This window comes from Urocitellus parryii, chromosome 9 (assembly GCF_045843805.1).
Source record: "Urocitellus parryii isolate mUroPar1 chromosome 9, mUroPar1.hap1, whole genome shotgun sequence".
Classification (NCBI taxonomy): domain Eukaryota; kingdom Metazoa; phylum Chordata; class Mammalia; order Rodentia; family Sciuridae; genus Urocitellus; species Urocitellus parryii.
This window is the reverse complement of record NC_135539.1, coordinates 48,778,057-48,801,508: the sequence shown is the minus strand read 5'-3', so window position 1 is coordinate 48,801,508 and position 23,452 is coordinate 48,778,057. Positions and strand designations below refer to the sequence as shown.

Genomic DNA, 23,452 nt, shown 5'->3' with positions numbered 1-23,452 from the left:
TGGCTCTTACTTACAGCAACAGTCCTTGAGGAGGCAGCCAATATATACAAACTGTATGTGAAAGCCATCTTTTTCTTTCGTTCGTTTTTGTGTTGTTTTTGAAGTGCTGGGGATCGAACTCAGATTCTTGTGCAAGTGCTTTACCACTGAGCTAATCTCAACCCAGAGAAAGCCATCTTGAAGAGTTGCCAAATACACAAAAATGAATAGAACAGATCCCAGTCATTGCTAGTAGTTTAGATGAATGTTTCTTGCTCAGATAAAATTGGTGGATCAAAACTCTCCCATTTTAAGATGAGTTCCAAATTAATGAATCCAATAAGTGTACATTGGGCATTTCCTTATGTCAGACCTGTGATGTAACGGGATAATATGGTGAATAAGTCAGAAAAAGCCCCTTGCCATCATTGGGCCATTTTTTCCCCATTTATAAGTAAGACCAAGTCTATATTTTTAGCTGACAGAGAGAAAAAAATATTCCCCTAACTTAGAAACTTAGAATTTTGATAAGGGGTTTATAGGTTTAGTGAGGGATAGTTTCTAACCTTGTCCCAAACATACCTGATAGTATTCTACCATCTTTAGTAGAATTACTGATCTGATAACAGCTAGGAACATATATCTGGGGAGAGAATAAGCAGAAAGGATTATACCAGTATCTTACAGTTTATGGAATTTGAAAAAGCCCCTCAGATAATTTTAATATCCTTGCAAAGTAATAATATATGGGAATTGCTAGTTTCTTCTTTCATTGCAAACCCCAGGTGTTTCTGTTCTGCATATGCATGTTTATGGTGTAGTAATTGTGACATTACTATAATTGCAGGATTCTGGATGACTCTGGTGATGGATGGTACAATGGTGGTAATGGTTTATGTGACTTGATGCAGCCTAAAGAGATGCAGACTGGAATACAGAACCCGGGAGTAGTAACCTCTACAGTGAAGACTGGGTCATTAATGATAAAGTCCAACAGTCACACCGCACCAGAGAAAAGCCTGCAATTGAACTTGGTTGAGCTTATGAACTTGTGATACAGAAGAGTGTGACAAGGACCCTTGCCAAACAAAGACAGAGTTCTTGTAGGATTTGGGGAGGGATTGGAGTTCAGGTAGCATTTGAAGGAAAGTCTTGGGATAGACTCAAAGCAGAACAAGGCTATAATTATTTTATTAACATTTAATAATATTTTTATTCACATGAGGTTTGGCCTCAAAGATAGATTCAGAGTACTATTTCTTTGGAAATAATAAATTTAAAATAAAGACAGAATACAAATCCTGGAACCGAAGGAATATCATTCCCTAGGCTGGAAATCAAGGTTGTTTCCCTGTGCCACAAGCAAAAGGGATTGCCATTCTAACTCAGATTCAAACAGCAATGTGTCTGACATCATGATTTTAGAGAACAAGTTTTCTTTACTCTATGCCCTTGGTGTTAACCAAAAGTGTTTTATAGTATGACAAGATGTAAGTGAAATTTTGACTGAGGCCCATAAGAAACAATAGGTGTGAAATTCTAAAATAAATTGCTGCAACAGGAAGCAAATCTGCAAAGGAAATTTAACACTTAGTGAGTCTTAAAACCCCTTCACTCAACATAAAAGGTGAAGGGTATGGTGATTTGGAAAGGACCTAATGAGGAGTTTTCTTTGAAGAAGGCAATGCTATGAGTCGCATCAATACCCCTTCAAGATCTTGTTCTTAAACTCACTAGACAGGGGTGTCAGTAGGACCACTAGGGCAACTTGACTGATGTACTCTATTTGGAGCTTCTGACATCGACCTCACAAATCTCAAGAATAAGAGACTAAAGGTATTGGTTTAAGACAGTGGGGGTGGGGTGGAGTGGAGGTGGGGTGGAGTGGGGAGGATGAAGGAGAAAGAATGCTGAAAATGGCTTTGCACTGGGTGTAGCTGCCCATCCACAGATCGGGGAAAATATGTCTGAGTGTTTCTTGAGGACCAGATAAGAGCCATTAATTACAGAGAGCTGGGCTGGAGGAGATGTTTAAATCCTACCCAAGAAGAACACCTGGAGAGGCCAGGAGAACATTTCCTCCCCTCCTCCTCAGCGGGAGAATCTATAGGATGTGGCCTGCAGGGAACCAGAAACTAAGGAGGAGGAGGCTTCCAGAGAAAACTGCATTGCCCAGATTCTGAGAGGTGCACACAAGATGTTTGAGGTGCAGGTCGCTAAGAATGTCCAAAAACATCCAAGAGGGAAACTGTAAGTTTTAGCCATTGGCCAGGCTCAGAGCAAACCATCCTGGTGATAGTATTAAACACAAATACTGGACAAATATGCTAGTCCAGTATTCTTCCTGCTTTTTGCATTATGAATTGGAAGAAGGGTCTATGGGATAAAGACATGGAGTCCTTTCCAGTTTCTGGGAGTACCTGGCCTGTCAGCATTGACCCTAGTTGGGAAGTCTTGGGAAGAAGGGCCTACCTTTGGATGTAGCTTGAAGTGTTGATCAAAATGTTGGCATTGAGATTTAAATTTCTGAATTAAAACTGTATTTTGGAGCTTAGTTGGCCAAAGGATTTTAATACCTAATAGCCATTAGAAAAGTTATGGGATTGCCCCAGGGCACGGGCAGTTCTCCTCCCACTGACTCTTTATTGATAGGATACTGCAGACAATGGTTGGCTCCTGCTTCCTGATATTCCACCAGTTCTGGGTGTTTTACATATTGATCTCACTGAGCTGGTGACAGTGGGATTGTTCATTGACATTTACCAACTGAGCAAGTGCTTTTGCTTTTTAAATAAACTTAGGTTATGCAGGCATATTTCAGACAGGAAAGGGAAATTAGTAGAAGACCTTAAAGGGAAATGGCAACTTCAAGCTAGTACCAAGGAGAGTACTGGGTGCCTAGAATTCAACTGAAGTAATTTCCAGAAAAAGCTGGCCCTTTCAAGATTGTGGGCCTATAGCACCTTTAATTTCTTCATCATTTGCACAGTAATAGTTTGTCATTGTTATATCCCCAGATCTAATCTCTTGGTTGGCAAACAGTAAGTTCTTCATAGATCTATGCCTGATGGACTGACTTAATGAATGAATATCTATTTCTGTCATTACTCTGAAAAAGAAAAAAAAAAAGAAATATGATTGTACTCCAATATTGGAAACTTCATGTTATACCTGTTAGGAATCCTAGTTCTTACCATTGTCATATCAAGGGGCCCTCTTCCCTCTCTGACTTATTTGATACCACTCCCTTTTTAGGCCAGTCTATCCTTAATAGCCTTTTCCCTGTTCTTCCGATACATCCCTTTTCTTTTTTGGTTTTTGCCCTTACTGTTTACTCTCTTCTGGAATTTTGCAAAGCTGGTGTTTCCTCACTTAGGTGGCAGCTCACATCTTAGAATAAAGCATTTCAACATTCTGGGCCCATCCATGCTAGGCAAGTTTGTGATGCAAGGAAAGTTATTTATTATTTTTGAGACAGGATCTTGTTCAAGTTGGCCTCAAACTCCTGGGCTCAAGCAATCCTCCTTCCTCAGCCTCCTGAGTATCTGGAACTACAGGCATGTGCCATACCTGAAAAGTTATTCCTGTTCCTAAATAAACTATTTTCTGGTCACTTTTTCATTTTCTTCTTTGTCCTTGAACCACTCTGCAAATTAACCTATTTATTCATTCATTATCTCTCTTCTTGTACTAATGAGAATAGCCTATCAAGTCTGTCTACTTCAAAGCTACATTCTGAGTGCTTAGTATTAGAGAATTAATATTGATTACATGCTTGGTGAGTCAATGAATAAAAAAAGCATTTTAGATACATATTATTTAATCCCAATGAAAGAAAGTTAGTGATGGAATTTCAGGTGTTATTGTAGAAAAGACTTTTGTATTGTGTTCTTCCTTTTTTGCTCATACTAGGAAACATTAAGTTCCCTTTTTTCCTTAGATGATTTAAAATTAAGTAGATATGAACACTAAGTTACTTGCTTAGAGTACTTACTCCAGGTCATATATTTTCAGACTATTGTTTAGGATTCCATTTATTTCAAAGGTTCTGTCAAAAGCCTTTAGGAAATGTGGTTACTTTGTCCTCCAAAGACAAAGTTTATTCTCAGGAAGTAAGAGAAAAAGGATTTGTCCTGCTCTTTGAATCAGCTTTCTTGTCCTTGCTTCTTTTCAAGTTGATGTTTACCTTAACATTCCTTTCCTTCGCTAAATCTGATTTTTGTCAATCTCTATTTTTTCACTGTTCTATAATTCAGTTTTGGAGGAAGTAAGTGCTTAATTTCATACAGCTTGTTTTAGAACTTCACCAGAATGACAAGAACAAAGAATGGTAAGGCAGCAGGAGAGAACTGTGCTAGAATGGTCCTTAGATGAGATAAACTTCACTCCCTTCTAAACTGGCCAAGATGACACCCAGCCTGGGTTACCAGTGATCCTTATCTCAATTCCCTCCCTCAGCTTTTAATTTTCAAAGCCTGTGTCACATTCTTTTCTTTCCCTCCATTATCTAAGCTTTCCAGTTCACATCTGAATTTATTTCTGTAGTCTTTTTTTTTTTTTTGTACTTTGGATTCCAAACTTTTCCTATGAAGGTGTTTTTCTATAATAAAAGCTGTGTTCATTGTAGTGCTATCTATATTATGAGCTGCAAAAATAGTGGTTACTCAGGAAGGAAATGGGGTACCTCAGTCATGTTTGCTAAGTTTTTTTTTAAGAGAGCTGAAGTGGGCTGGTACCAGTTCATGTTTTTTGATAGTGCTCAGATTTTAAGTGTATTTACTGTGTTTTCTTCTGCTACAGTTGGATCAGTTAGTTCCCTGCTTATCCTCCAAGTTTTTATTTTTACCTTTCTCTACATTTTACTCATTTTTCTATTCTTACAAAACAGTTTCCCCCCTCAATTATGAAAGCAATACATGCTAAAATATGGAAAGCAGAAAGATAAAGTCACCTATTATCTCATGAAAGGTGAAAACAATTTGTCTTTTCTTCGCATGACAATATCCACCAGAATCTTACGCAGCATTTTCTAGCATAACCAAGAGACCTCTCTAAATTCACGTGATGTTTAAAATCAGTTGTTATTCACCAAGTTCACAGGAAAATTAAAGAATTGCCTAGAGGTAAGAAAGCTGGTATCCGGCAAATGAACTTGGGCATCCGGGGTTTTCTTCAGGGAGGCTGTTTGTTCGTCAAACACACCCCATCCTGCAGCCACCTGGGACAGAGGAACCAAGGGCAAGCGAACCAGGCGGGCAGGAGCTAAACGGGCGAGGATTGCGGGCAAGAGGAGGAGCTACAGAGCTGTCACCAATCAGGGCTACTCTTTGTTTTCCCTTACTGACCAATGAGGGAGTTCGGTTGGAAAGGCTGCCCTCAAGTTTGAGACTCCCACTACTTTCGCAGCCTATTAGCGGGCGCCTCTTACAAAGCTTCGGCGAAGCTCACGCCCAGCGGGCGGTGCGGCCCCGCCCTTTACCCCGCCCCTCAACCGTGTCTCCACCCCTCCGAGGGAGGGGGCCGAGTCGGTTACTCGCCGGGCTGGAGGTGGGGGCCGGTCTCCCACTGGGTTTGTGCGTTTTGCGCCCGCCGCAGTGGAGCCGAGCCCGCCGGCTTCTGATTGTCCTTTGCAGCTGCCCCGGTAGCTGCCTACTTGTCCCCGGGCTTTAGGGGCAAGAACCAGCGCGTCTCCCTAAGACCACGGTTACCAGAGCAGGTAATGGGGCGCTGGGACTGCAGCGCCTGTCCGAATACCCTGCTTACGGCTGGCGGCGAGATCGGTTCCCCTTGCTGCTCTGGCCGCGGGCGACCGGGCGGGGGCGGTGGTCACCGGGAGCCTCCAGCGGCCTCCGCCGGGAGCCCGCCGTGGCGTGGGCGGCGGCACCTTGCGGGGAGGTGGGGGCGGGGCCAGTTGTGTGGAGCCGCCGCGGGCGGGACTTTGGGGACCCTCTTGGACTCGGGTGGGGCGACGGTCGGAGGGCGGGAAGATGTGCAGGTGGAGGGGAATTGCAGGACCTTCTGATAAGTAGCGATAAGCTGTGTGCTCTCTAAGCCAGAAAGGCGTCTTTACTTTGGTCGTGTTAATTACACATTTTCTGGAGACAGGCACTTGACAGTGCGGTGGTGTACACATTAACGTTCTCTTCAGTTATTTATTATTTTTAGAATTAAGATTAGCCTTTAACGTGAGTTTGTTTGGAGGCTTTTCCTTAAATGACAAGTAGACCCAGCAGTGTGACTCACCTTTGTCTGGACTAAAGTGGTGAAAGGTGAGAGAGGAATGAGGGGGAGTAATGTTCATAAGGAATGCTTGTGCAGGTTTGAAAGGATTGTGGGGGTGGGACCTTGTTGCTATCACTCTGCCATGGGTAGAAGTAGAATTGTGATTTTCTTTTCTTTCTTTCTTCTTCTTCTTCTTCTTTTTTTTTTTTTTTTGCTTTTTATGATTTGTAACAACAGCAAATAAAAAAAAAAAAGCCTCTTCTGAAGTAATCTCTGGACTTTAGGCATCCAGGGATGCACCTGCTGCTCACTGGTACTACTTTGCAGACAAGCCTTAGGCAATTCAATGCGTGATTTGACGCATTTATAAAGCAGTACTTTGGATTGCTATTACCATTCCCCCCCCCCCCCCTTGGTACACCATTTAGTCACAAGTGAAATGATAATGAAATGATAAAGGTCAACGAAATTTAGTAATAATGGCACAGTGAGAACTCCTGAAGAGCATTTTCTCTGTCCAGGTCCACTAATGTTCTACAAAATAGTATTTTCATTTAGATCGATTGGTTGAGAAGCTCATATCCTCTGTCAATTTTAGTATGCCATCTTCCTACGCTACTGAGATAGGCTGTGCATAGCATGCCCACTTTTAAGGCACATAAACTGAAAGCCCCAGAGATGACAGGAGTCTATCCTACTCACTTGACTGACTTCTAGTTTATTTTAATTTTTTGTTCATTTTTGCAGTACTCTGGATTGAACCGAGGGCCCTACACATTCTAGGCAAGCACTCTACCACTGAGCAAAATCACCATCCTCCATAATTTATACCCAGATTTAAATCCAAGATTTAAGGTTCTTTCTATCAAGCCAGCTTCTGGATACTGATTCCTTCACATGTACAGGAGTCAGATACCAAGATGTTTATTTCCAAGTAAAAGAAATAGTTTATTAGTTTTCTTTTTCATTTTTCTCCTAAGTTGCTAACATAGCTTGAATTTTGCCCAAAGATAATTTGCCACACAGGCACAACAAAAAATTTGGTAGTGCTATGAGAATCTCTATTTTAAAATTTGGGGGGCTTTCCAAAATCCAGAACCTTATTTATGTTTGCATCTCTAGCTTAGAAGTGATTTCAGGACTATTATTTCATAATTGGCTTGAAATAATTTGCATAAAGGCAAATACAAATGAAGTCTGATGTATTTTGTGATTATGACTTTAGGGGCGTCTTTACTATAAATTTATAGAAAGGTTGAAAATGTAACAAAATTCCTTAATTAGAATGACTCACACAAGGGAATTTAAGAGTCAATGTGGAGCAGGTTTACATGGGTAGTTGGGAATAACCTCTCTGATGTCAATACTTAGGGAACTCTATAGAGTTGTCAGGTTTTGTTAATTCTAGTTTTGGGGGTAATGTGGAAATGTTTTATGAATTAATGAATGGAACTCTTTGAATCATGAAGTAATCCTTTGTTTTAATGCTGATGCATCTATAGCATATTATAGGTATATTTTGATATAGCTTATTTGTGTAACATACAAGACACAAGGCTTGTCAGTTTGCCCTGCACTAACTTACTGATTTATGCTTTAGCACCTTTGCTTAACTTTTACTCTCCTGTTAACTTAGTTTCTAGCACTGAAGCAAAAAAAATTTCCATAAGGAAACCTTTCATCATCTGTTAATTTTTAAGGATGAAACCTTTCTTTTGATGAGTCCAGCCCTCCTGCAGTGTGGGAAACTGGAAAGAGATTCTGGCTGTTTGTATTTGCTTGAATTCATACCTGAGTTTCCCCTTCCAACCTATATGATTTTCTTGGTTTCAGCGATTTTTCTTTTTATTAAAAAAAAATTAATTGCATTACCTTTACATTACATGACTTCCACTAGATGGTGCACTGAATGCTGCTTATTGATGATTTCAAGCTGATTTAAAAATTATTATTATAAACATTTCAATGACAAGCATAAAAATGTTCAGCTGTTTCTATTGTAGCAATGAATGGCTTAAATTTTATTGAATAAGGTTATTTGGAAGGATAGGGTGGTTTAAAGGGAAGGAAATTGCTAGTCATTTCACAAATAACCTCTATTCTAAAGCCTTTTGGTTCTTCTTGAGGTCAGGGATCCAAACCAGAGTGTAGATTTATTGCTTCTTATTTATGTATACTTGAACTTTTTACAGAATGCTTTGTGTTTTGTTGAAATCTTATATAATTTGGTACTAAACTATTTGTGGAAAGCCTTGTGCTTTGCTTTTCTTTAGATTGCTGATTCTTTTTTTTAAATATTTCTTTTTTAGTTATAGGTGGACACAATATTTTATTTTTATATGGTGCTGAGGATCGAACCCAGTGCCTCACACATGGTAGGAGAGCACTCTACCTCTGGGCGACAACCCCAGTCCCTAGATTCCTGATTCTTTAAAAGAAGTGGTGAATGGTGTGTGTAACAAGATTATTCACTATAAACAGCTGCTTAAGTAAAATAATTTTTTTTCTAGGCTTGTAAAAATATTTTTTTTCTCATACTCAAATCTTTCTGTTCTTTCAGGAGAAACATCTATTTGTTGGCTTTACTTACGTAGGCTGAGAGTATTCTTTTCTCTCTGATAAGTACTATTAGTTGGGCTTGTTACTAATCAGGTTGTTTTTTTTTACTGATGGTTGCAGATGGAAGATCAGAAAACAGCTGTTGCTTTGATAGAAGCAATTCCCGTTTGAGGGAAAGGAATGGTTCATGTTCTTGGAGAACCTGGGATGATTGCATTTTGCAAGATATTTTGAAGGTATCCCTGGCAAATGCAAGGAGCTTAAATGTGAAAGTCTTTAGGTGTGTTTATTTCAGTTCTACTATGCTGTGGGTGGGGAGAAGAGCAACGATAACTAGTTTATTGGAGCCATCTTGTTCTCAGGGGATTTGATGATGATTTGGAAGGAGAGAAATAAATAGGGTACATCCTTTCTGGTTAGATAGTTCTTTGGCAGTGCAGCTAGCCCTTGGATGAACATGGGCGTGGGAAGGTGGTTTGTTTTAAGTGGCCAGGCTGTTTAAAGCTATCCTGGTGTTGGCTTCCTAGGGTTCTCTTCACCTTTAAAGGAATTTAATCATGTTAGTGAGCATTTTAAGTCAGATTTATAACTCTCTTGTGGTCTAGACTTGGACTAGGTACTCTTTAGTCTTCCAATTGATGCCTTATAAAATTATAAAAATTGAACTTTATAAAATTAATGAATGACATATGCAAGTGAATAGCTTCAGAGAGTTATTTACCTTATAAGTTCTCAAATTCTCTTGGAAACTTAATATACTTATTTCTCATTCTCTTCCATCCCTTTTCCTTTTTTTTTTTTTAAAGCCTAATTGGTAATAGGCAAATTTGAATACACATGTTCTGCTCAAATTGAGGACTTGGGTTGGGGATAAAGATTCTTGTTCTTGATATAGCTTTGAAAAGAAAAGGATCAGATAGAATTTTGTTAGGGGCAGGTGTAATAAGGGGCAGGTGTAATAAGGGGCAGGGATCATGTTAGTGGTTGCTGTGTAATTAGGTGTTGATTACCTTTACTTGTGATTAAAAATGCTCATGGAAAGACAGTTCTGTGTACTTAAGTAATTTGAATCGAGAATCAAATGTTTCTGAAGGCTGCAACTTCTTTTTTTGGCAATTGGAAGTTTGTTGAACTGATGTTGTAAAAATTTGGAGTTGAGCCCAGGATAAAAAGGATTATGGAGTTATGGCTCAAGATTTATCAAGCTTCTACTGCCCAAAATTCAAAATGTATTTTTTTCTTCCTAATATGGCCTCTGATTTTTTTTGGAGTTAGTGTGGACTTCTGTGCTCTATGCCTATTTTGCATTTCCCTCAGTTCCCAGTAAGGCACATCAGAGTTATACATTCATTCTTTGTTATCCGTCAGGGATTTGGTTCCAGGACCCTCTTGGGGCTTCCAGAATGTGAGGATGGATGTTTAAATTGCTTATATAAAATGGCCTAGTATTTGTATATAACTTACACATGTCCTCCCATATACTTTAAATCACCTCTGGATTGCTTATCATGCCTAATACATTGTAAATGCTTTATAAATAGTTGTTATACTGTACTGTTTAGGGAGTAATAAGAAAAAGTCTATAGGCTCAGTATAGACACAATTTTTTTTCCTGCATATTTTTGACTCATGCTTGGTTGAATCCTGGGATGTGGAACCTGTGGATTCAGAGGGTCCACTTTACTTTTTTAATGTAGCATAATCAGGATGCAGATTAGATATTTTGCCAGTTTGGGAAAGAGGGTACTGTCCTCTGGACAGTGAGGCAATGAATTAGCATTGTTTTGATTTATTCTTATTCATACCTCTTAAATTTTGGAATTTTCAAAATGGTTGTCATTTCCTTAACATTAAGCTTAGTATGAAAAAATATAGACAAGTGATTCTCAAACTTTAGCATGCTTTCAAATCACGTGGAGGGCTTAGTAAAACTTAGGCTGCTGCCCTCTGACCTGGAGTATCTTAAGTAGGTCTGGGTTCCTTGCATTTCTGATTAGTTCCAAGGTAATGATGATGATTCTGCTGGTCCTGGGACCACACTTTGAAAACCATTGAATAGATTCTAGAAGGAATAGAAGTGTAATTGTTGATGTAGGCTTTGAAGTTAGATCTATTTGAATTTCTGTCCAGCCAGTTACTAGATCTTTGACTTCAGGCAATTTTCTGAACCTCTGCTTTTCATTTCTAAGGTGTAAATAATATAGTATTATGTTGTTAATATTAAATGAACTTATGGGTGTAGAAACAAAACAGTTTGCAAAGCATGTAATAAATGTTGACTATTAAGGTTAAAAATCATTGTTATGAAATAATAGAATCCTGAATCTTAGGAAGTTTAAGGAAGCTCCTTAAGGACAGAAAATTTTATGTTCATCCTCATTTCCTGGCACTATACTGAGAAAATAATGAGCACTCATTTACTCTTTATGACTGTGCATTCTAATAATGTTTCAGAAACATTTGTTTATATAGATGTAGATATGCATATTTCCAGTGCTGCCACCTGTCCCCATTGTTGAATTTTTTTGGTCATGAAAGTGTTGGACTCTAACAGTTCTTGTAGTCCACACTTTATGTAACAGGATTTCTCAAGATTATTCAATTACTGGCACTACCCAAAAATCATCTTCAGAACACAGCCTCACCTGTAGTATTCTGGTGACTTTGACCTTGAATGTAGTTCTCAAAGCTCTCTTCCCCGTTTGCTGAGTGCCTTTCTTTCTGCAATTCTCTGAGAGTCCCTCCCTTTTTTTGATGATCCTCTGAAAATTAGAACCCCTTTGCCCATTACTGTCTCAATCATTTGCTTTATTTCCTTTGTAGCAGTTACCATACTCACAATTTTGTTTGCTTTTTATTGTTTCCTTCATCAAACTCTTTGAGGGCAAGGACCTGATTTGTGTTACTGGGACCTCAAAACTGGGCACAATATTTGCTATATGATGACATCACATCTGGTTCAGTGAAAGAATGTGTAGCATGCAGTCCTCTCCTTACTTCCCTTCCCAAATCAGGTGCTCAGACTTGAGTTAATTATTAGTTCATGGCTCACTATCATTATTGGTCCATGCAGAGTCTCCATTTAACTTAGTGTACCTTCCCCCTTCACCCGTGCCCGTTTATGTGTCTCTTACCCTATAAGGACGCTCTTTCAGGCATATGCCTGGTTTCATGAAGCGCTGCTGGATTATTCTCCAGGATGGCTGTGTGGCTGACACTCTCACCAGCTGCTGTTTTCCACATTCTTGTTGGCACTTGATATTTTCTGACTTTGTAATTTTTTTTTCCAATCTGATGCAACAGGTGGAGAAATCCAGGCCCAAAGTAAGATGTTACTGTTCTCATTTGTGATTCGCTGGTTACTGGACAGCTGAATATCTTGTCACATGCTTACTAGCTGTGTGGGTTTCCCCTTTTGTGGTTTGGGCATTTTATATATTTGTCTCCTTTCCTATTAGGATTTCCTATCCCTTTCCTGCCTTTGTGCTCTAATTTATAGTGTGTGTGTGTGTGTGTGTGTGTGTATACTGTAGGTGTTAATTTCTTACTGGGTTTTAAATATTGCAGATATTTCTATTTCAGTCTCTAGCACTGGAAAAAAATCTGTTTTATTCCTGTCAAAAATTTTTTTCTTTGAAATCCTGTTTTAAATAGAATCTTTAATTTTGTTGTGAGCCAATCATTTTCTCACCTTCTGGGTCTTGTTTAGGAAGTATTTCTCCATTCCTAGTTAATAAAGGTATGTTTCTACATTTTTACTTTTTTTTTTTGGCAACTATTCTTCCTTAGTCGCATTTACTAAATGACCTAGTGGGCTGTGATGTACCTCTACCATACATCCAGGAGCATGCACTCCACACCCACCCACTTAGTCATCCCCACTTAAATCTATTTTTAGGTTCCTGCACTATTCTGATTAATTTGTTCCTCTTCTAATTCCACAGTGGTTTTTGTTTTTATTTTTACTGCTACAATTTGTATATTGACATCTAGAGAGGTGAGTTCCTCTTGTATCCTCTTCTCTAGGAAAGTGCTTACAACATTTTTTTGGTAATTATGTCTCCTCTAAGATCATCAGATATTTACACAGACACATTGCTTTTTTCACTTTTTAGTCTCAGTACCTAGTATGTTCTTAATACATGGTGACTTAATTTTATAGATTCTGAACAGTTTTGCAGAGTTTAAGTTCCCTGAGGTTGATTTGTTAATAGGTCTTTAGTATTTCTCCAAATATCATATATTTGGCTAATGTTTCGCTTTAGGCAAGAATTCCCTAAATGAACTAGGCTTGATTATTTTCATAAAGGCTAATCTGGGTCCCTGGTTAATGATTCTTCCCAAGCATTCAGTCCAAAGGAGCTAGGTTTCCTGGTCTTTGTGGTATTAGTTCTTTTATCATTTGCTATATTGGATTCACCTGGGAGCCTACTTTATCTACATTAAGCATGTCTAGCATTTGTTGGTGTATGTAATTAGAGGTTTATATACACAGTTTTTCATTACAATTTTTTTTATTAGTTGTTCAAAACATTACATAGCTCTTGACATATCATATTTCATACATTTTATTCAAGTGGGTTATGAACTCCCTCATTACAATTTTAATACCTAAAAAAATTAGAAACAACCTAAATGCACAACATAGACATTTATTATTTTTGTTTATGGAAATTGGTAGTATAAACTGGGCAAAATATTACAAAATCCTGTAATCAGGATCATTCTACTTTAGTAATAAGGAATAAAGTTATGTTCATGTAAAATTCTGTAAATTGTCCTTGTACCATTTATGTCCATATCAAATAAAAACAGTTCAAATAACAATGTTAATGGGCATTAAGATGAAAGGTGAGTTACTTCTTTGCTGTCTTTGTTTTCCAAAAATTTAATAATGGCATTATAGTCATTTTTTTATAATGCAGTAATTAAAAACAACTGCATATTAATCTGGGGTGGGAAGGTAGAGGAGTTGTAGAGGAAATAAAATGGACCGTGTATTGAAAATAAATGATGGTATATAGAGGCTCATTCCATTCTACTAGTCTCTCTACTTTAGTATATACTTGAATATTCCCTAATAAAAAGTAAAAAGAAAAAAGACTGTAAAATTTTTGAGGGAGGATACTTATAGAATATAGAATGTAATCCCCAGCAGACTTTTTGTTATTGCTCCATGGGACACTAATAATGGCTCTTCATCTTATCTGTCAGTAGTAACCTAAGAAATAGTTTTCCCTTACTGGGAAGCATTAAATAATTAAGTTGCCCTTGCCCCTAAAACCTTTTCTTTATATGACATTGGGGGTATACTTAGTTGGGTCATGTCACTCATCTGCTCTGAACTTTTCAGCTGCTGGCTCTCTGCAAAGCCTCTACAATAGTTTACTTACTCTACGTTCTGTGTTCCTGATTGGAAGGTCTTGTCCATACATCTCATTGAACACTGAGGAAAATGTTTGAAAATTGAGGCTTCCATACTTCAAACCTTGAAGCTTAAGTGACTTTTGTTATAAATCTAGTCCTGAAGAGTTTACCAGTCAGGTATAAAAGGAAAGAGATCAGTTTTTGCTGTGAATAACTCTTAAGTTAGCTGGAGGAAAAAGAACATGGGAACAGTTTACCTCTAGCTCTCTTAATCCACTAGCATGGTCAGAGGCACCTGAACTAAGAGGGAGTAAGTGCTACCCAATCCCCCACCCCAGGTCTCCTAATCTCCCATTCATGGCCTAATACCAAAATTTGCTCTGAAGGTCCTTTCTAGGGATGGCTGTGGCTGGTGATGGATGGTAGGTGGTAGGTGCTCTTGGTCTGTCAATGGGCTCCTACTGGACTCTCAACTTGTAGTGTTTCCTTCAAAGAAGAAATGGAAGAATAAGGTCATGTCTGTGCTGAGTGTGGTGATGCATACCTGTAATCCCAACTGCTAGGGAGGCTGAGGCAGGAGGATCACAAGTTTGAGATCAGTATTGGCAACTTAAGGGAGACCCTATCTCAAAATAAGAATAAAAACAAGGGCTAGAATGGACCTCATAGCACTGATAGTGTGCTTGCCTTGCATGTGGTAGGCCATGGATTCAATCCCAAGTATAGGAAAACAAAAAATTAAATGACAAAAAGTAAGAAGGTCATGTCTGAAAGCTCATTTGAACAAGCACATCCTTGACCTTGGCTTTATTTCCTTGGAACCCTGGTTTCAAACGTGTGGTTCCACTTCATACTTCTAAAAATTATTAAGGATCTACCTCAAAGACCTTTTTAAAATATCTGTCAGTATTTACCATATTAGAAATTTAAACAGGAAATTTTAGAGTGTTTGTTAAATAATTAAAAGTAAAACCCCATTGTACATTAACATAAATAACACGTCTATGAAAATTAAATGTTATGAAGAGAAGTTAGTGAGAAGAGTGGCATTGTTTTACATTTTTGCAACTCTTTTTTAATGCCTAGCTTAGTACAAGGAACAAGATTCTCATGTCTGCCTCTGTATTCAATCTATTACAATTGGGTTGAAGTACATGAAGAAAATTCAGCCTCGGATAAAACTGCAGTTGGAAAAAAGAGGAGTATTTTAATAGTCTTTTTGGATAACTCTGGATATTTTCTTAATAGATATATTGTCTTAATAATTACATCTGCAAATGTCATTTGCAAAATTCTGCTTATAATTGTTTCTTAAAGTTTAATTGCAGTTTGGAATCTGAAGCATTATCAGTAAACTTTCCTCACTGTGTTACATTTAAATCCATTGAGTCTTTTTACCCCTGGATGGTTTGGAAAAATTGGTTCATGGGATTATACAAATTCCCCTAAATATTAGCATATTTTATGATGCAATTAAAAAAAAAAGCACATTTGTTAAAATCACCAGTGGTTCCATCATAAAAGTCGCCCCACCCTTGGTTTTATTGAGGTACAATTGGTATAACAAAAACTGTACATAGTTTGATGTATTCAGTTTGATGAACTTGACAAATGTAAATTCATGTTATCATCACCACAATCCAGGTCATAAATATGTCTATTACCTCCAAACATTTTCTAGTGGCCCCTCCCCCACTTTTTTGGTATTAGGAAAAACATGAAACTTAAGATCTATCCTCTTAACCAAATTTTTTCTTTTTTTCTTTCTTGAACCAGGGATTGAATCCAGGGGCACTTAACCATTGAGCCATATCCCCATTTGATTTAGAGACCAGATCTCGTTAAGTTGCTTAGGACCTGACCAGATTGCTGAGGCTGGCTTTAAACTTGTGATCCTCCTGCCTCAGCCTTCAGCTGATTACAGGGATGTGCCTCTTTGCCCAGCTCAACCAATTTTTAAGTACACAGTACTTTATTGTTAACTGTAAATATTGGGAAAGCTGTCACATTCTTGGTGGCAGATATGAGTTTTTCAAAACTCTGAGTTGAAAGTTCAGATTTTATCATTGTCAACAAATGTTAATAGTTTTCCTTGAAGCAGGAGGATTACTTCATTCATTTTTGATAAAACATTGGCCATAGTTTATTTTGCAATTATTTCATGTTAAAATGATATGGGGAAAAAATGCTGCTGGTTCAGCTTCCTGATCAAACAATTGCCACAAGTACTTTTCCTTGAGACAGCCACATAGTTCATGTGCAGCGTAAATCCTGTATTTGCACTTCCCATTTCATCACACAGAACCTTACAAAAGCCCATGTATTGAAGAATTGAGATTTCACACCATTATTAATCTTCCCTGTTTTCATCAGGGACGTTCTTATATGAAACTTTTTTTTCCCCACTCTGAGTTCATAGTGATATTGACTACCCACACTCTTGGTGCCACTGCCATAATTTGTGCCAAAGCACCATCAGTTTTGTATACTTTTGTTTTTGTTACCATCAGTGCACCTGTCTGTATAGCGAGCATTGCAGATAACCTCTCAGCATTATTCTATTGTGTTGTTGTCATCTGCTCCACCACTGAGCCTCACCCCCAACCTCAGCATTATAAAAAATAGTTTTGATGTTACAGATGCCCTGAAAGGTTCTTGAGGACCCATAGAGTGTCTTAGACTCTTTGAGAACAGCTGGATCCACAGCATTTTTGGTCAGTTTAGTTGAGGGCTGGTGCTTCTTCTTGATCTGTCTCCTCTGAGGTTGCTGAACTGGTTCCACCTTCTCTATTCACTCTTAAAGCTGTCTGATTAGAAAGAAGCTACTTTTTGGCTCAGTTGGGCTCTATTTTTCCAAGTGAAAGGAAGTTTATCATCACTAGGAATGAAAATGTGTCTGAACCTAGCCTACCTCTATGAATTGGAATTGAAAAAAAAATGTGGACACACCTTGAACCTCTATGAAGTTGTTAATTGTGCTGTCTTAGCACAATAAATACATCCATAGAAATGTGAGTCCTGGATCAACTTTTCTCATCTTTAAGATACAATTGAGATCTTGTAGAGAAGTTCTGTTCATTTATCAAGAAATATTTGTTTTATAACATCATAACTACCTGTAGTTTATGATGGTTTAACTTATTCTGTTTCCTATAAGTAGCTACCAGATCTTGATTTGATTCCGTTTCTATTTTTTGGCAAAACTGCTACAAAGGTAACCTATGCTTGTAATTGGAAGTAGATACTGTTGTTTGTCTCTTCTGCTCCCTCACTCTTGAACTTTCTTGAAATCAATCTCTCTCTCTCTCTCTCTCTCTCTCTCTCTCTCTCTCTCTCTCTCTCTCTCTCGATAGTGCTGGGTATTGAATCTTTCTTTTTGTGATATTCATGAAGTTTGATAATCATTGCCTAGATCCATTATATTCTCAGAGGTTTGGAAAAGGTTGATCTTTTATTCCAACTTTTTTATTAAGATAGTTTTAAAAAGGAGAAACTTTTCTCCATTATCTGTGAGATATAGTTGTTATAGAGAAGGCAGATTAAATGTGTGGGTCTTTTTTTTTTTAAGTCAGATTTCAACATTTTAAGTTTATCCATTAGATTGTAGAACAAATTTGTTCAGGATGAGTAAGTTAAATTTGTTTTCATATTGTTTTGCTTTGAAATAGCAAGTTAAAATGCAGTGATTTTTTTTTTTGGGGGGGTGGGGAAGTAAATCTACGTGAAGCTTTTGTAAGGCAGGAAAGCTTCTGCTCTGTTCTTTATCAGTTTGCTGAGATAGACTGACAAGAGAAAAAGGGTGTACAAATTTATTATTATGCACAAACTTAAGAGCCTTCCAAAATAGGAAACTCAAAGCAGGGCCAGACGGTTGAGTCTTAAAAATCCCCCTCCCAGAGGAGAGGGAAATGTGGGGAACTATAGACAAATCTTGGGGGTAATAAAAGATTTTTAGGAGAGTTGAATGGGCCCAAAGAATGGACAGTAGTTTGTGAATGTTTCTGTTGGGAAGCTGAATAAACCTGGCAGAAGCTTGTGTCAGTCTGTCCGGGTGTGTTGATGTTCTTCTGTCTTCTTCCTGTGACAGGAGTTAATCTTCCCTGATTAATGCGATTTTAGAAAGGAGGTCTAAGACAGTGCAGTTCTTCTGGAAGAGCTTCTTTTAGTCAGATGGGGAACTCAGGGAGCCTTCTCTGTACTTGAGGGAGAAACTGGGCGGGGTAGAGAAACTTGGACTCTAAGGCAGTTTCTAAGGGCTTCCCATTTTCTTTAATTCAAAGTATTCCACAAGCCAGAGTGCCACACTTTGGGATATTGTTTTCTAAGCCCCAGAACTATTAATGGAAAAGTCCTCTTGTTATATTCTGAAAGTAGCTTAATTCATTTGGAATTAAAAAAATAAAAAAGGAGACATACCATAGAACTGGTAAAGAAATGGGAATTAAAAAAATTAAAGCAAGTTTTTTTCTTATCTTTAGAATAATGAATGCAATGCATGTTTGTTTTGTGTTGTATTCTCAGATTTGAGGATGTAAAAGGCTATTTTGCCTTTAAGATGCTTGTAGTATAATCAAATAGGCAAAAGGTTGATTATTATTATTATTACATTAAATTAATATTAAATTTGGCATTCATGGATAGAATGATAAACAACCAAAAGTTATCTTTGTTATAGTATTTCCCTCTTTTTAAAATTTAACATGATGAAAGGGCAGCAGAATAGAATAGACAATATGATTGATGTATGTACATTCCATGTATGTATTATATGTCAAAATACATTCTGCTGTCATGTATGACTAAAAAAAATAAAAATAAATCGTATGCTAAAAAAAAAATTTAACGTGATGAGAGATAGATGATGGGCAACAAACTAAAGTTTACTTTGGAAAAAGAGAAGTAGTAGGTGAAACTGATTATTTGGGAGGGTAAGTCAGGTTGAACTCAAGGGCTCCCATCCTAATCTTTGTGAGACAGAAGGGAAGGAGAGGCACAGGACTGCAGTTTTCATTCTGCTTTCCTTCCTGTGCTCACAGGGGCTTGAAACAGGTCCTTCTGCTGCAGGTCAGACCTGTTTCCAGCTACTCCTCCCTTCCTGAATTCCTTCTCATAGTTCGCATGATTGCTGGATACACTCCACTTACAGCCTAGACAAGAAAAGACTCTAGGAGTGTCTGTGAATGTTTGCAGACCCCACCTGGGAACCTGTTCCCTGCTGTCCATGGTCAGCAGTAGGAGGATTCTTGGTGACACTAGTTTTTCCTATCCTCTTCGTCTCCTGTGTATTTCAGAATATACAAAGCATTAGTATAGATGTGCATGCTATTAATTCACCAGGATCTGTTAAAATGTTATCAGTTCAGTGCTTTATACTTTACAAATGATACCTACAGTGATTTTGATTTGACTTCTACTGTTCTCCACACATTTTATCTCCAGATGGATCTAAAACCAAGTAGTTAAGTCTACTCTTAATTTTGCACAGTGGCCTTAAAGTATCCCTCAGAACAGACTGTGAACCATATGGCAAGACTGCTTATCGAAATAGACATTTTGCTGTCCAGTAAGTTTGAACTTAACAAAGTTATGGAGTGCTTTAACAGATTGGAACTAGCTTAGAATTCATAGATAATAGCTGCTCTTTATTGGTCCCAATCTCACCCTAGATATTTGTGTAAATTTTACAGCAGCTCTTTGAGTATCATCATTTTCATTTTACAAATGAAATCCTGGGTCATGAAGAAATGAAACAATTTACCCTTGAGCTCTATAACCAGATAGTAGTAAAGCCAGGATTTAAACCAGGTTCCCCATTCTCCAGCACATGAAAGACTAGAATGTGGGAGAACTACATGATATGAATTCTGGTGGAATTTTCCTCTAGTTTATCCATCTTAATCTTTCCTTCCTTGGTTCCTTGCCTCCATCTGGACAAACACACATCTCACCTATTTTGACCAGTGCTCTAATTTTTTTTTCACCAGAGTGTACAACTTAATGACAGAAATTTGCGCAAGGCTGGGCGCACATCAAACAGTAGCTGGCTGCTAGCATGAAATTATTCTGAAATTTTATGTTTGATCTAATAGATTAAAAATGACTTTCCAATGTGTGGAAAAAATGTGTTATTTTCTATGACTCCCCTTGAACCACACAGTATGTTTCAGTTTGAGGTACAGTCTATACAGGATTGATCATGGTCAAATGGGGATTGCAAATAATTCACTCTGTTGGTATAGTGAGGTCAGACTGGAAGGGGGTCTCTGACATAGTACAGAGAGACAATAGTGAGGGGTTGAGCTGAGGCGTAAGGGGTGTTGGACTGGGAATGGATATGATGGAGATTTGAGCAGTGTAAAGGAATAGATTTGATGACTACCTACCAGGGAACTCAGTTCTTCTACTGGTTTTCTTCATATTCCTGTCCCTTAATTCTGGGAGTATCCTAGTCCTTGACCCACTTTTCAATCCCTGCCTCTGTTTAACCTTTACTTATTGTTTTGACTTTAGTTATTTCCTTATAAATGCCTAAACTGTGGTTTCAGTGAGCTCCAGTTCAACACATGTACCTGGTAATTTGCTCTCCCAAATTTGTAGTTGCTCAATGGATATTTCCTGGATATTTGAATGTCCCAGAGTTGGCAGGTTTCATCTGAAATGCTCATCCCTCTAAAATCAGCTGTAGCATTTTTAAGAGGTATACGGACTGGTAGAAGAGGTTGTACCCACATGCACTGTACACTAGACTCAGGTCCCTAATTGATTAGCCAGGGGTGCAGAAACACCATGGAAGGTGTTATGTGGTATGCCTTTGTTTGGCCCCTTGGTTCTCAATGAGGCATGCAGCTATAAGGCCAAGGACACTTCAGTGGACCTCACAGGAACTATCTGTACACGTCCTGATGTTCATCAACAGTATGTTCTTGAGCAAGACTTTGCTTCCTCCAGGCCAAAAGCTTCATTGTGAGGAGAAAGAAGAGTTGCTATTCTTCTTTAACATTTTTAGTTGCAGATGGACACTATACTTTTATTTTATTTATTTATTTTATGTGGTGCAGAGGTTTGAGCCTTGTGCCTCCCACATGCTAGGCAAGTGCTCTACCACTGAGCTACAACTCTAGCCCATTGCTGTTCTTAACAATGACCCTGCATATAATCACTATTGTCCTGGAATGTCTGTTCCCACAACTCTCTTTCTTGTTTAAACTATCTCCACTGCCATGCTCACCCAACTGAAAAACCTTAAGGCCACATATCCTAAAGTTGAAGAGTGTGAACTATAAAATGACTCCTTGAGGGTTAGTTTAACCTAATTCCAGCTCTGGTCACTGCTGATCTTATGGAGTTAGGCGAATGTGTTAGTTAGCTTTTTGTTAGTATAATGGATATCTGAGAAAATAAACTTATAAATAAAAAGGTTCATTGTAGCTCACAGTTTTGGAGATTCTAGTTACATGATTGGTTGATCCTGTTTCTTTTGCCTACATAAGGTAGCATATGACGGTGCGAGCATATGGTAGAACAGCAGTTCACCACAGGTTTGGGAATCAAAAAGAATAAAATGAAGGGATGGGGTTCTATATGCTCTTCAAGGACATGCTCCTGATGCCCTCCCAGTAGGCCCCACCTTTTAAAATTTTCATCATCACCCAGTAGTGCTAAGCTGAGGATCAAGCCTAACACATGGGCCTTTGGGGGACATTCTGAATTCAGACCATAACAGGGAGTATTTTAATCTTGCTTAGCTTCAGTTTTCTTATCTGAAACAGGCCAAGGAGCATACCTAACACAATGACGGTCCTGATAAATAAATTTGAAAACACCTATGAAGTATAATAGAAACCAATGCTCAGTAAATGATAGTTGCTATTCATTACTAATTAACAGTATTCATGTTAAACACCCTAAAAAGCTGTCCTTTTTCCATCTCTGCTGTCCTGTCAATGACCAGGTGTTACTGTCAGTTCCTTTCCATAGTGCCTGCTGCTGTCACCATCTTAGATACTTGTCACTTTTTGTCTAGGTTGCAGGCACAAGCTGCTTGCTGACCTTCATGTTTCTGCTTGACTCTGTGCATCAGTCTTCCTTTTTAGAAATGGTCCATGATTCTTTGGATCTGTCATACTGACTAAATTGCTGTCTGACTTTCAAAGCCTGTCATACTGGACCTCTGTATGGTTATTTTCCATGACACTTTTTCTTATAGCCTCTGCTCTAGTCAGAGTTAGGAATGTGTTCCAAGTCATCTGTTCTCTTTCCCTTGTTGTCTAAATTGGCACCCTGGATCACTTCACTGGCCACGTGCTCATTTGTCTCTCATGGGACTATTTTGCCCTGTTCTGTGGAGGTCACATCTCATCTCCAGCTGGTCTGAGCTTTTCCCAGGTCTGAGTTGATCAGGGCCTTGGCAGTCACACCCTCCTCCAGGATAGGCCTTTGTCTGCCCTTGGGAATCTAGAGCCTGAATGAAACTTCATTACACTATTGCTAATATGAATTCAGAGTCAAGAGAACTAGAAATTGTACCAGTGTCCTGTTGCCTTAGTCCTGATGAAAGGAATTCTGCTTCTTGAAATTCAAACTCCATCATCACTACATTACTATCTTATTATCTTATTGTTCCTCGGAAAGATGCATATCCAGTAGGTGTACAATAATGTTCCCTTGGTATTTATTTTTGTCTTCTTAGCTGTAGAGGTGTTGACACTTACTGAATTGAATGAATCACCCTGGCTGGTTAAAAAAAAACAAGATGAATCAACATGGTTGCCCCCTTGTTCTCTTTAATCCCCCATCATTCTGAAGGAACGTGGTAGTCAGGGTTACCTGTTATGGTTTGGGCACGTTAGAAAAGTAAAGACCATCTAACCTGGTGCCCTGTTCATTCCCCCATCTCATATTTCCAGTTCTCCTTACCTGGACATGTGCTAGTATTGATGATTCTTAGGGATCATGTAGCCACAGTTTCTATGTGAATTTTCTTGGATCTGACTAAGAAATTGAGAGAAGATAAAAATGAACAGACGTGTCTTTGAAGGTAGGTGTTTTGCCCTTTTTCTTATATCCCTTGTGTCCATCTGGTATAAATGATTATTGAGTAACTGGATTTTTTTTAAAGAACATGCCGTGCATTCCTACAGTGAGCAAATGAGTTACCTGACTTTATTCAGAGGTTTATCTTTTAAAGGAAAAAGGAGCCACTATCTGGTAGACATCTCTGCAGGTGGCTGGTGTTTGAAGAAGGATCTGTAAAGGCATTAGGGACAAAGATTGGGATGAGGGGGAAGACACTGAGTTTAGAAGATTATCTTTGGTGGCTTCTTCC

At 38.4% G+C, this 23,452-nt stretch overlaps 1 protein-coding gene across 4 annotated transcripts in view; it reads left to right on the top strand.

Annotated features, from left to right (window-relative positions):
* Positions 1-5,506: 5,506 nt before the first annotated feature.
* The window catches only part of Mpp7 (MAGUK p55 scaffold protein 7), a 259,878-nt gene continuing 241,932 nt past the window's right edge, over positions 5,507-23,452 (top strand). For all 4 annotated transcript variants that reach the window (XM_026410607.2, XM_026410608.2, XM_026410606.2 and 1 more), the window contains exon 1: positions 5,507-5,695. The gene's annotated coding sequence lies outside the window, so the exon portion shown is untranslated. The remainder of the gene's footprint in view (positions 5,696-23,452) is intronic.